The sequence below is a fragment of the Trachemys scripta genome, chromosome 11 (assembly GCF_013100865.1).
Source record: "Trachemys scripta elegans isolate TJP31775 chromosome 11, CAS_Tse_1.0, whole genome shotgun sequence".
NCBI classification, from domain to species: domain Eukaryota; kingdom Metazoa; phylum Chordata; order Testudines; family Emydidae; genus Trachemys; species Trachemys scripta.
In genome coordinates, this window is record NC_048308.1 from 35,254,415 (window position 1) to 35,268,952 (window position 14,538).

The 14,538-nt window shown below is 38.6% G+C and overlaps 1 protein-coding gene across 2 annotated transcripts in view; it reads left to right on the top strand.

Annotated features, from left to right (window-relative positions):
• The window catches only part of B3GALT1 (beta-1,3-galactosyltransferase 1), a 351,099-nt gene that overhangs the window by 249,039 nt on the left and 87,522 nt on the right, over positions 1–14,538 (top strand). Inside the window, exon 3 of one of the 2 annotated variants that reach the window (XM_034785491.1) lies at positions 5,589–5,693. The exons of the other annotated variant lie outside the window; for it this stretch is intronic. The gene's annotated coding sequence lies outside the window, so the exon portion shown is untranslated. The remainder of the gene's footprint in view (positions 1–5,588; positions 5,694–14,538) is intronic. 2 annotated transcript variants of the gene reach the window in all.

Sequence of the window (14,538 nt, forward strand, 5' to 3'; positions counted from 1 at the left end):
CCCATCACTACTGAATTTATGGATGCATCCACCAAAGTGAGAATGAGAAAATTTCTCACTTATCCAGAAATGTTCATTCTGGATAGGGAGATGGGTCCCTAAATGTACTTTTATCTCTTTCTTCCAGAAGGTGATGGCTCTTTAGTGAAGCATTGTCTTTTCCCTTTTTAGGGAGAGCTGATGGATAACTGTTCTTACATTTAATTAATGTCCCTTAGGTTTAACCCAGTTTGGACGATTCTACTTTTTGGGCAGATTTGCTGCTATTGTTATTGCATGAAAAAGAGTGTTTTAGTCAGATACAAGTTATCAGCTTTGAAAGCAACTCTCTGGAGAGGCTGTTCAGTGGGAGGAGTTATCTGGACAGTCAGCCCAGCCAATCAAAACATCTGCCTCCTATAGCATGGAGACTGAAGAACCCATCACTACCAAACGTATAGATTGATCCCCTGAAGTCAGAACTCCATATTCTTGGTACTGGATCCCTATAGGCCAACACAGAGACCACTTTTAGCATGTGTGTAATATGGAAGATCCCCTAAATGGGGGTCCCCCAGGGCCCATCCATGCAGCTGTCTTGTAAGGCACAAATTATGTAGAGGGTTGTTAGGAGGGAGGCAGTTTTTATACACAAGGACATAAAACATGCAAACGATATCTGTATTTTTTGTTTCCTTGCTTGTTCTTCACACAGTGTCAGCTTCTTTGGCTAAAGTAGTTTGTCCATTTGCTAATCAAATTTGCAACAAGGGAGTTTTATTGGATCCACAGCTGCTTGTGGATACTCAGAAACCCGCAGAGGCCAGGTATACCCATTGGCCAGGAGATTGTGATTTTTTTCCCCTTTGTAGTGGGTTTAGCCTTTATCCTTGTTTCTTTTAGGCTACGTCCTCACTACGGGGGGGAGGGGTGTCGATTTAAGATACGCAAATTCAGCTACGCGAATAGCATAGCTGAATTCGACGTATCGGAGCCGACTTACACCACCGTGAGGACGGCGGAAAATCAACCTCCACGGCTCCCCCGTTGACGGCACTTACTCCTACCTCCGCTGGTGGAGTACAAGCGCTGATTCGGGGATCCATTGTCGCGTCCCGACAAGACGCAATAATTCGATCCCTGAGAGATCGATTTCTACCCGCCGATTCAGGCGGGTAGTGTAGACCTCCCCTTAGATTACAGTAATGTACTCCCTGTGGTGACAGATCTGGAGTCCACTTGAAAACTTCATCTAGTGAAGAATGTAGGGGCCACATTCTTAGTGATGCTCCTGAAGGAAGCAAGTAACACCCACATTCTCTAAACTGCACTGGTTTCCAGCTTCTTACAAAATGTAGTAAGTTTCATGTGGCTGAATTTTGACAACCTTAGAGATTTCCCTTTTTCTTGTGTTAAGATGCTGCAGTCAAGAGTAGCCATGGTACTTGAGCTAAGAACTTTCAGTTTATAATAGGAGAGGGCTGGCAATAGGGCATTTTCACTGAAGAGTTCTCATTGCTACAATGTTCTCTCTCTGTGTATCCATCAAAGCCCAAGTTTTATGACCATCAAGTCACTTTTTAAAAAAAATAATCCATTTTGCTAAACACACTCATGGGAGAAGAGGGATTAAGTGGATTGATTTGTGAGTCTCAGTTGGGGCTGGACAACTTAATTGTGGCTATAGGTCAAATATCTAAAAGTTGTGCATCACCTAGAGTTACTATAGATAACTGTATGTAAAATACATCAGTCACTACACATACACACGCATGTGCATGCACACACACGTGTATTGGTAGGCAATTCTGAAAAAGAGAAGATTATTTCATAGTATTTTTGGCATAATAATGCCAGTGTAAAAACCAAAGTTTCATAATGAGGCATCTTTAAATATGAATAATGCCAGTGTAAAAACCAAAGTTTCATAATGAGGCATCTTTAAATATGAAGGGTCAGTTTAATAGCAGAGTCATGTGGGATTGTACAAGAAAAGCAGTGATGTTTGTCAGTTACTCTAGAGCCATTATTAGAATAGATAAGAAGTCTATCTGAATCTTTTTCCTTTTGACATAAAACACCTCTAAAATGTGAAGAGCTCAAAATAGTTTAGAACTTTTCTAGTTACAGAAGTCACAGTAAAAAAAAATGTCCGATGAAAGAGAGGGAAGGCAAGACATTCTTAAAGAACAGTATATGTGCCTCAGATTAGACACAGGCCTACAGTACCTTCTTCAGGACTACATGTAAAGTTATATTTACTGCCACAATGTAACTTTGCATAAGAAGCCACATCTCTGCTTTGGAGCCAGCCATAATATGGCTGGGGAGTACAGGCCTCTCTCTTTTACTGTGCCACAGTAAGTGCTATCTTCCTGAAAGTGGGCAGGGTGAGTGCCGGGCCCTGGCAGTACTGGCTGGACACAGGGAAGGAAGCATATTGCACCGCTCCAAGGGAGAAGTAGCTGTCATACTAGGGTGTAATACTTGGCAGCCCCTCGGAGGAATTTTGGCAAGATCAACCCAAATTCCTCCCATGGCTCCTATTGCTCCATGGCCCTTTCAGTAACTCCCTCCAGCACACGTAAGTGTATCAGTCTAGCCTTTAGAGACTGAAACAATTGGATTTTGCACTGCTATTAGAGATTCATTCTTATAGTTAGAAAAGGTACTTCTGCTTGGAGATGTTCCTGACACTATGTTCTGCCAGGTTTCCCTGTAGAACTCCTGGGTTGAGGGGTTTATCTATTAAGACAAATCTGATTAGTGGCCATTACTTCTGATAGAAATTTAAGACTGTCTGCCAGTGCCAGGGTTGGAGATTTTTTTCCTTCCAGAATTGCAGTAGTAAATTCCTGCCCCAATTTCATTCCCAAAGCAATTCTGTGTTTTCAAAAGGATTAGGTTATAATTCCTTTCCTTTATCTTTAAGCCACAAAAATTGGAAAGACTTCATTACTGTTTGGACACTGGTTAAGATTATTAACTGTCTGCATTGGATAGAGGGTTTTAAGAAAGTTGAATAGCGTGTCTCCTATCTTATGAGATATATGGTATTTCATATCTTCTTATTCCAGATACGGAAAGGGGAATGGCTAAGGTTTAGGTGGGCTAAATATAGTATAGTGGAGACAAAAGATGCTAAGAAAAGCTGCAGCAGAAGAGCTTAGTAGTCATTGTGCCTGAGGTATGGCAGCCCCTTTAGCTAAAAATGTGGATTAATATGGTAAACATCCATAAAATTACAGTCCACATTACCTAGCACTATAAACTCAAAGCTGTTTCTCAGCGTAATTCAGCAATGCAATATAGAAAGCAAGTCTTAGCTCACTAAAGTTTTCTTCTTGAAGACAACATGAGACAATGATCTATTCTCTAGTTCAGTCATAAAACTAAAACAAGTAATTTGCCCCACCTCCATACTGCAGTGTTCATCCTATTCTTATAGAATAATATCACTTTAGTATTTTCCTCCTCTCAAAACAGTTCCTTTTGAAGACACCTGAGAGCAGGATGGAGCACTGAGGACACCACCAAACCAACAAAGAGTTACTTGAAAGGAAGGGGACATTCTTAAAGGGCTTGTCTGCAGTGATAAATTACATTATGTTCTAACGCAACGTTGAGGAATCCTGGTAACTAATATAATGTTAAATGCTCAGTGTACACAAAGTTAGCATCAAGCCCCCTAATGATGGTAAACCACAACCAGCTGACATGATGTTAAACACTTAGTCCCTGTCTACTCAGTGATAAATTGTGTTTAACATCATGAAAGTTACCATGACTTCTCAGGGTTGTGTTCTAATACAGTATAATTTCTGGGCAAACATAAGTCAGAACTGACTTCTTCAAATGAAAGCAAGATGCATCATAGGGCCAATTTTGAGCACAGTTCTGTTGTGGTGATTATGCCAGTGGCAAACCTGGCCCACAGAGTAAAGATTTTTCATTTAAATCAGGTAATCCTGCCCTCTCCTCGCTGAATGCCCTCACTGTTGATCCTAGGTTACTGGATAAAGTACTAATTAAAAATATTTTCTTCAAGGTAGTTTTTCTGCACATGATATGCCACTTTATATTAGCCCCTATTGTGCCTGTTTAGTGCAGCACATAAGATCCTTTAAGACAGATGCTCTCAAAACAGTGTATAGAGGTTACACATCATTTGCACTGAAGTGGCTACTCTGGATATAAATAGGGTTGATATAAAGGGTCCTTTGGTAGCTTCTACTTGTGTTCCATGTTTTTATGAGTTTAGCCAAAACCTTACTATTTAAATTAGTGTGGGGGGAGGGGGTTGTTAACAATTGTTCATTATTATTTTAAAAGATTAAGAAAAATAAGTCAATTTTTGTTTCAAAATGCTTATAGGAAAATTTTAAAAAGGAAATCAAGTAAAGATAAACCCTGTATGACATAGAAAGATCACAGAATCCATTCTAAAAGTCATATACAAAACCTTTTTCAGGCAGTTTTTCTCCTACGATGGGTGTTCAACTTATGATACTTCTCATAGGCCAAAAATATACTTGCTATTCATACAATGTCATGAGACATCATGTAAGCAAATTGATTATGTGTAAAATATTGTATGCGGAGCTATGTTTTTACCTCCTTGCACAAATGTTTTGAATATTATGGCATTTAAATAATTTTTTGCTCTTTAGAAACTGTAATCAGTGTCAGTCCAAGTAATTTCTAGATGTACTAAAACAGTCTAGCAGTGAAATTGAGTTGATGGTCCCAGTCCAATTTCTAAGGGACTGGAGTTCATATAAAAAACAACAGACTAGCACTTACCAGAGGGGCCAAAGACTGAGTAGGGTTTGAGTCTGAAGCTGCCCTTTGAACTATAGGGATTGGTCTGCTTCAAACAACTCAGGGTTAAGCATGTTAGTGGAGCAGCATGGACAACAAACTACAGCTGCTTGTGCCATGCAGTGTATATGATCTGTAGACATGTATGGTGAGATTCTGCACTGTGCCTCTAAGCCATCTTTACACCCTCCTGATCTTGGGCTGCTTCAGGAGCTAGAGAGGCCCCCACTGTAATTTAGATAGTCCTGGGGACCTGTCTAAGAACATGTCTGCACAAACACTTATTGAGCAGCAAGCTGGGGTGTAAATCTGCAGTGCACAGCATGCTGGAGCGCTAAGTGTCCTTGGGGACCTTCAGCTGAGTACTAAAAGTTCCCTAATGTGCACTAACTTACTGCGGTTTCAGATATTTGCCAACATCGCTAACATTTTCAATAAAACTGAAAGAAAATGGGTTCATGCCAGTTAACACACAGGTATTGAAAATGGTTATTGTAGTCTACTTTTCTTTCTTTTTTTCCCCTTCTTTTTGTTACCCATCTGTCCTCCTCTTACTCCCATCTGTTTCTTTCACTCAGTGAGCTGGAATCTTGTTTCATGACATGGAGTTTAAGCTCTTAATGTAGCACAGTATAAGTTACCCAACTGAAAATGCTTTTGAGAATAAATCATTGTCCTTGTATTCTGTAGGAAGCAACAAACATTGATTTTGTGGTTAATGTGTATGAGAAATCTTTCTTTTAACAGAATGAATATTGTAACTGTCAATAAATGCCCTCTAATTTCAGATTATGCACTTCAGAATAATACCATAAAGGATCATCATTTTAATCAGTTATTGATTACAGTTTGGGGACCTTACATAAATTCCACTCCTTGCTGCTTTTTATAAGGTAAGTACTATATAATGCCTTAAACTGTTTTCAAGTCTTTAAAAAGTTTGTACAACAGCATGTCAGATTTGTAACACTTTGCTTATTCAATAGCAAATCTTCTTTTATACCACAAAGAAGGGAGACTTGTTTTCATTCCTTGGTTTGGTTTAATAGCTTCTCTGCATGACAAATGATTTGTGATCCTGGAGGTCAACATAGTGAAGCATAAAAATAGTTCTTTGGGGCAGTTTGAATGGTGTTATATTTCCTCCAACAAGGACTGACACTTTTATAAAAGAATTACAGGATATTTGATAGTTACCAGTAACAGATTTTTTTAGTAATAGCTCGTAGTTTTATGCAATGTGGTGAATAAAATTCACACAAATGTCAAAAAATGAACAAGCTTTATTATTTTAAAATGCTTTAAAGTATATATTAATTCTTTCCAAAAGGGGCAAAAAAATTAATACCACACTTTCCATAATCTCCGTGTCAGTCTCTTTTCTATTAATGTGACATTTTAAATTCATTCAGCCTTGATAATGCTTTGTTTTATATGTTAATGCTTCCGTAATAATATCAGAGGAACTCTTTGGTTTCTGTCTGCGGCAGGACTTTCAGCTGATGTGGAACACAGAATCATAATTGAAATTACAAACAAAGTATCAGTTTGAAAGAATATATCATTAAGTTATTTAACTTTGCTGCTAGGGTGATATTCAGACAGAAGTGAGAAGTCATGTTAGGAAATCCTATTTCTGCCAGTACATGATAATTTAATACAAAAATCAAATAATTCAGTAATGCATTCTCCTATGTGATTCTTGGCAATTGAAAGTTATACATTGTCTACCCCTTCAACAAATAAAAAGGACAAATGTTGTAAAGAGTTAAAAATACGCACTGAGAATTTAACTGGGAAAGTAAAACATTTCTCATGATGAAAAATGGAAACAAAGCCCAGTAATAGTACATATAGTGAAGTTTCATGTTAAAAAAAAGATCAATAATTGTGATGTAGACTACTTTAAAAAAATTAGTATATGCATAAAAGTTAGAAGAATTACTACACTTAAATACACAAGCCGTTTCCCCATTTTATGACAAGAGTTTAAAGTACTTAAAAATGAAAGTAAATGGAAAACGGCTGATATTAATCATACTAAAGAAATTTAAAGCATATCGCTTTTACAGCCATTAAGAGACCAGTTCATAAAAGCTTTAAACACCACTTGCGTAAGTTTTCCATATAGCATTTCAAATAGCATTTAGACAGGAAAGCAATTGTTTGAGTAAAAGAACATGTTTTTGCAATTTGTGAGCTCTTTTTCCCTGTTCACAATTATTTTCCATTGTGAAGAGCTCAAAACCAACAAAAAGGATGTCTTAGTAAGCTAACTTTGCTAGATGGATTCATTAAGCAAAAGTCTAGTTAATGTATATATGATAAGAGTGACTAAGAGTATGAACCATTTGGTATTCAAACCAGCTCACTTGGGTTCTGCTTCCTTTGTAATGAAAGTTTAGCCACCAATTAACTTCACTGAGAGCAGGACCGGGCCTTTGATAGACCCAAGCCTCCAGTGTTCCTTCCCTCCCCCCCCCCCACCCCATTTGCAGGGTACCAATATTCATAGCCGTATTCAGTGGGGTTACACAGGGGTAATTGAGTAAAGAATACAGTCTTGCAATTGAAAGTCAGAGCTTATTTATTCAGGTGAGAGCAACAGTGACCCACAGCTACAGCTCCTGAACTCAATGCTTTGTTTACTCATGATCAGGACCATGCGTATTTGTGATCCCATGGCCGCATGGTCCATCCCTTCCCTGGAATTAGAGCTCCAATCTATAACCTTTCATTTCATTTTCTTCTAGACCTAATGGTTGCAAAAACCATAGGAATAAATGTGGCCCAAGGTAAATGGGGGTGTTTAGATGTCAACAATATAGCTGAAACATTAAGCCAATATGTCTACCCCACAATCACAAAAGTGGCTCCCATACTCCCCAGGTCCCAACCCTCCTCAACTGTCTACCACCAGCTGACCACTTCAGAGGTCAGGCTGGGGAAAATCCTGTTGTCCAGAAGGACAAGTAGAAGTGCTCTCTGGGCAAGTAAGATGTTCAGCTTTCATATCCTCCACATAAGGAGACTAGATAGGTGAGGGGTGGTTTGGGCGATATCTGGGACAGCAACTGTGAGCTGCCAGTCACTAGGGAGGGTGATCAGAGGGGCTGAGATGGAGTAAAGCAAAGAGAACTGAACTGCCTTCAGGAGTAGGGGAAGGAGCAGGATCTGGACGGAGCAACAGAACTGAGCCAGAAAGTGTTGTGCTGGAATTCTCAGCAGCTAAAGACAATCCTGGCCCTTATTTCTGAACACTTATCCCCTGGGATGGTAGATATGAAGGGTTAAACATTTCTGGGTCTTTAGAGGCAAGCTTGCCCAAGAATCCAATCTGTATGATTGCAACTGCCTTTGAGCATACTGATGTCAGATACATTAGGCTACAGCACCTACCAACCATTCATGTGGTTTTAATGCTCTAACTCCACACAGTGGCCTAGTGATAAAGAGAAATGGCTTGTTATGTCAGTGAACAAATTAACAATCTGTTAGGTCACTTTGCACAGGTACTGTATCAGGCTGGCTCTCTCCTTTTCCTAAATCAGTAGTTGCCTCTAAATACCAGAAAACAGCAAAAAGCAGTCAAAGTGCTTTTAACCACCGACCTCCTGTCTTTCAGGATTTGTGTGCACACACACACACAGAGGTAGAATGAGGGTTTTCCATTGTGAAAATAACCAAAGCAAGTTGACACATACTCATATACAGCAAAGCACAATCCAGGATTTGATACACAGCCCAAATGAACATGCCTTCACCCTGTTAGGCAATTCCCTATTGCCTTGAAAGGACAGAGCATTTGTGAATGTAGTTATAGTGACCAGTCAATAACAGAAGCCAGCAGCACTAGTGGAGACTAGACCAGTGCTATTCAGATCCCTATTTCAAACCAGACAGATAGTACCCATAATATTATTTAGGGATTCAATTTTTTTTCTTGAATTAAAAATAAATAAATGACAGATTTAGTTTTGACTCAGTCTCAGATTGATGGGGGCAGTAGTATTTTAATTTACCGTAAGGTGAGGACACTTATGTGATTAAGTGAGAGAGTCAGATCTTATAGAAAAGAACCCTGGCACAAGAAGTTGTAAGCAAACACTCAGAAAACAAAGAAATGCCTTTAAACAGTTACAATGACATTTTCTTCATGAACAACCAAACTGGAAGACTTAGCTTCCCAAGGACAATTGGTCAGGATTCCCTTCCCTCCTCCTCCACTCCTTCTATGGTGCGGCTACATATTGTTAATGCAAAAAATCTGCACCATATTGATAACTGAAAATGCAGACACTGAAAAATAAATGGAATTTAATATCAGAATAACGTGGCCTATTGCAATGAGTGTTTTTCATATTTAATTCAGCCAACCCCCCCACTTTTTAGTTTAAATGCAGGTTGCTGTAAATTTCCAGTCTGCCACACAGTCGACTGGAATTTGCCTCAGAATTTAGGTTCAGTTTGCTGCAGAGTAACCTAAGCTGAAGGGAAGAGAGCCCTGAAGGATGGTAGGAAGACAAGAACCCTGTGAAATAAAGCTACTACTCTAGGTAGACTAACAATACAAGTAAGGGGCGTTGCAGGGGTGGAGGGAGACATCACACCTGGGCCCAATCCTCAGTTGGTGTAAATTAATGTAGTGCCCTAAACTTCAGTGAAGCTACCCTGCTTTACACTTCCTTAGGATCTGGCCCATTATTTGCATTCAGTGGATTGCATAGAAGCATCTACATGCAGGTCACGCCCTCTGCCTCATCACACTCACTTTCCTCCCTACTCTGCATAGATGTTCAGTAAACACTGTGTGCTGACACTAGTGCTTTGGCTCTCTGTGCTGCTTTCAGGACCAGAGACCAATCACTGATTGATGATGCACCAGCCAGATTAGAATCCATCTCACTCTCTTATAGCTGCATTGGCTCTGCAGAGCTATAGAGGGAAAAATAGTAAAAAATATTGGTCATTCAGCAGACATGACTCTGAACAGACACAGGGAGCAGATTTGTTGAGTAAAAGGTGTCCTATTCAGTCACTTTTCAGAGTACAACCACAGTTCAAGAACAAATGTAATTATAGAAAATGTGTGGAGGGTGGTGGTATTAGAAACAAAAAGATGTAAGTCAGCCAAAAAAAGAGTCATAAGTAAAAGTAAACCCTCAGCAGGTTTATAACAAATGCTCAGACACCAAGCACAGTGGCTGTGAACTCTTCAGCAGCCAACAAACAGCTAACTGCTGACTTTATTCTCTCAGGATGTTGCACTAAAACAGACACCCATTTTCTATTTCTCTCTTTATTCTTTGCCTGCCCGCTTTATCCTTCCTTTGGATTGCTCAAACATAATTATTTTAATCAGAAACTAAAATAGTAGTGTCTCTCTCTGATGTCTCTGAGAAGAAAAACCAAACGGATGCAGTTAAAACAATCAAATGAACTTAGCATTAAAGAAGGAAAAACCAGATGAGTGTCCATGTTTTAAATAGCAGTCAAAGATTTCACAACCATGTAACTTTAGTACAGTGTAATAGGAGAGAGGGTTTAAAAATAAAGGAAGGACTGTGACCAGACAAGATTTATATTAGATGATGGTAATGGTCCCTTCTGGCCTCGAAATCTATTAATCTTCCATAGTCTGTCCCCATTTCCCCCTATATAATACTTTGTTTAATTAGCCTCTCTTTTAAGGGATTACTTAAATAGTTCTGTAACCTGTATAAGTATTCATGCTAATTTTTGTATTCAGATTGCCAACAAGATGACTGAGGCAGAAGAGCAGCTCTCTCTTATTTTGATTTAGCTTGACCTCCTTCCAAAGAGACACAAGTTAAACAAACAAACCACTAAACAAAAAAGTCGCTCTTATACCAGAATGACACAGCGGGTTGCTCACAAGACAAACAAGGTTTTAATTCATACCTGAAGTTGTACCCAAATATTTTTTCCACATACACAAGATCTTAAAAACAAATAAAAACCTATTATTCTATATATTTCAATATTGCAAATGATAGGCCCCGTACTATAGTCCCTGCTCAGGCAAAATTCCCATTGATTTCAAAATGAGACCTGATGCATTCAAAGATTCTACTTTATCTTTAAAAAAATACATCCATGTGTAAAAAGAGAACTTACATGGTGTCAAAATCCATGAAAATCAATAGTCTTCATATGACCCTATTAGTTTGCTGTTCAAACTTCTTCACAAAATCAAGAGTACCTAATCAGAACTGTTTGGGTAAAAGTGCATTATAAAAATGTATTCAGGCCCTTGAATGTATTCAGCTAGTGTGATTGTTGTACTAGTTTAAACAAATGTCATAACTGAAATTCAACCTGGGTAGTTTGAGAGACTGTTTTATAAGTACATTAGAGACATAAATTAAGGTTCATTTAAGGATGCATTGTTTTACATTAAGAATGAAGTACGGAAATAAACAATATTTTTATGTGATTAGTAAAGTGGAAAACAGTTATTTTTATGACAATTTTTCTTAAACCAATAAGAAGAAATATGTAACATATCAAAGTAACTTGCATCATATGCAAAGATTAGGGCCTGTTTTTACAGAGAATTGTTTGATTAATAGAAAAGCTAGACTGAAGAGAAAAAGTGAGACTGTGTGTTAGAGAGAGCAGAAGAGAGATGGCAGTTGTCTTCTGCTGCCATCAATTTATTGTTCCTTCAGGAGAAAAAGTGATTCACAAAAAGGAATTCAACTACTAAGTGAAAATGTACTAGGAAAAAAAAGAGCTAGAAATGAGAAATTGCTTTACAAAAGTGACTGCAAAAACCCCTCAAAACAACCTCAGAGGTATTGCAGCCAAACTGATTGATGACAGATAATACAACTCTGAACTTCATTGGATCACGGAGACTTGTCACCAAGATACCCTACAGAATATGTATCTTTAAAAAAAGAGCAAACTGCATTTTGAGCACCCAACCAAAACAAAACAAAAAATCAATGTTGATTTTTACCTGGTATCATTGAATTAAAGGGATATTCACATTTATTCATTAAAAGTGAGATTTGCTCTTCACCTCAGCTGTGACTGAAGTGTGTAATCCAGCCGCAGTCTATGGACAGCATACATACAGCGCATATTCACAACCCCTTGGTCGCTGCTTGTCTAGTGCCTTGACTGGTTATTAGAAGCCCCAAGACCTGCACATCCTGTATGCAGAGATAGGGGTTTATAGCCAGTGAATCTATGTAATCACGCGTCAAATGGCCACCCTTTCAACACTCCCCCCACAGAACTGTTAAGGCACACTACTATGATATGTTGCCTGGGGATGTGGTTGTAGTCTGAGAATTTATTCTACCCATGGGGTTCCAAATTCCACCTTATTCATATGTCTGCAAATCCTTCAAAATCTGATCAATAGATCTTTAGTCCACATTTCATCATCTGACTTGTTAACTCTTGCTAAGTAGTGAGCGGTCACTCCTATGTCTGGAAATTTTTAGAACTAGCTTGGTCTAAATTTAGAATCATAACATAATTCACTTCTCAGTTTTGACTACTAAGTCAAATATTTCGGTCAGAAGCAATTTGCAACTGAGACCTTGAAAGGTCACATTTCTTTCACATGTTAGGCCCACTATTGTGCTGAATAGAATAGAGGTTTTTTCTACTGATTTTAATGGGACTAGGATAGAGTCACTTAACTACTAAATGTATTCTTGTTTAGAAAGACTGAAGAAAGAGCCTGTTAAATGGCCAATCTGTGTTAGAGCATTCCAATTGCTTCGGCAGACTTCAGACAATAAGAAAACTTCAACTGTGTAACAATAGACCATTTAGTCTTTTATAGAAATGTGTTTTTGACTTTAACCCAGGTAAAATACACAAGCTGCAGTAGGATTTGGCTATGAGATTGTCCTACTTAATCTTCTCTCCAGAAGACAGAATACTAGCTCTTAATCACATTCAAATATTATATCCAAATGACAATGACCAGAATGTATCCCATCGAATCCAATCACATATCTTGAAGAATTACTGATTTCCTACCTTCTCTGTCAGGACAAGTCTGCTGAAAACCAGTGATTATTAAGGGCATCTGGGAAGCGAGAGCAGATATTGCAGACATATTTGTCACACCTGAAGAAGAAAGCAGGCTTTTGTTAGATAGCTGTTCAAATAAACTTACTAATCCTAATATTAGTTCCAACTAAGGCCCAGAACAATGCTACGAAGCTCAGACCCTTTTGTTTGCACAGATCCCCACTAAAGTTAGTGGGGTTCCACACAGGCCTACACAGACCAGCTTAAACGACTATCACAAAGCAATATATTTGGAGCAACTCCAGCTATCTCATCATAGAAGAGGCTAGATGTTTATGTCAGATTTTCAGAGCTAAAGGGAAATGTGGGTAAGTGAAATTTAATCATTGTTGTAAATCTAGTAAATTTGCTACCTCTGCTGTAAAAATTAGGTCCTACAACTTTCCCCCTAAGGAAAGCAGCCAAATATTTGAAGCAAAATTACAAAGCACTTTCACCCAAAAGTAATAAAATTGCAACGATTGAATTTCAGGATTCAAATTCTCTAGCGCTATAGATTACCAGAGTCCTGATTCAGCTGACAGCTTTTCACATCTGAAGAGCAGGATTTAGGACAGTTATTTTCTTGAAAACAGAATAAACTAAAAAGAGCATATGAGACTTGAGCTATGTTTACGGTCTCCATTTTGTCCTTTTTGTATGAGCGATTTAGCAATAGGTTCAATTTCACTATATTAAGAATGAAATAGTGGTTGAACTGATAGGATCCTGAGGCAAAATTATTTTCTTCTATGGAAACTGATCTTGTTTTAAAAAAAAAAAAAAAGCTTATTTTTGAGTACAAAACAGTACTCTGTAGTTTTGTTATTTTAAAATAGTTGCTATAATTTCTTCCAAGATGGTGTATATGGTTGGAAACGTATCCAGTGTATACTCCATTCTTCCCTGATTGTTGGTCATGATATAGCACCTACGTGGATGAGACCCAATATTCATTCCAGGGAAATCAGGTTTAAATATCAATTAAACTACATCCCAGATTTTAAATTACCTTCAGGATGTGAGGGAGCTTATGTTTGTCATTCTTTGACTGAAGGGAAAGAGGTCTCTAAATATTTACCTAAAAACAGCCCACAAAACAAACAAACAGCAAGTGTGACTTTTTTTCCTCCCACCTACTTTTAGCTTTTTAGCTTTTCTTCATAAAAAGGCAAGGTGTCAAATGACATGTCTGAACGAACATTTTCAAGCAGAAAGAAAACTAAGCCATTTGGGGCCAAATTCAGCCTGGCATAACACATCTGACTTTACTGAAAATGTACCTGCTTACACCACCACCAGATTTGGTCCTTAAATTGTGAAGACTGACATATTTCCTATAAGATCAACGATGTCTGAGGAACCTAGAGAAGCAGCCATGGCATCTGAACTAAAACCTGTTTGTGGCTTCAACTGTATGCTTTGATGTTCTGGACAACCTCCTCTGTTTTGGCTAACAATGATTTGTCTGCTAGGCTAGAAAACAGGGGACTGCAAACAGGCAGGGCCAGGTCTAGGATTTTTACCGCCCCAAGCAAAAAAAAATTTTGGTCGCCCCACCCCTTTTTTTGTGCTCCCCTGCCTCTGGCCCCACCCCAACTCCACCCCTTCCAAACCAAATCCCCAGCCCCGCCTCTTCCCTTGGGCATGCCATTGCTTCTTGCGCGCCCACCCGCGACC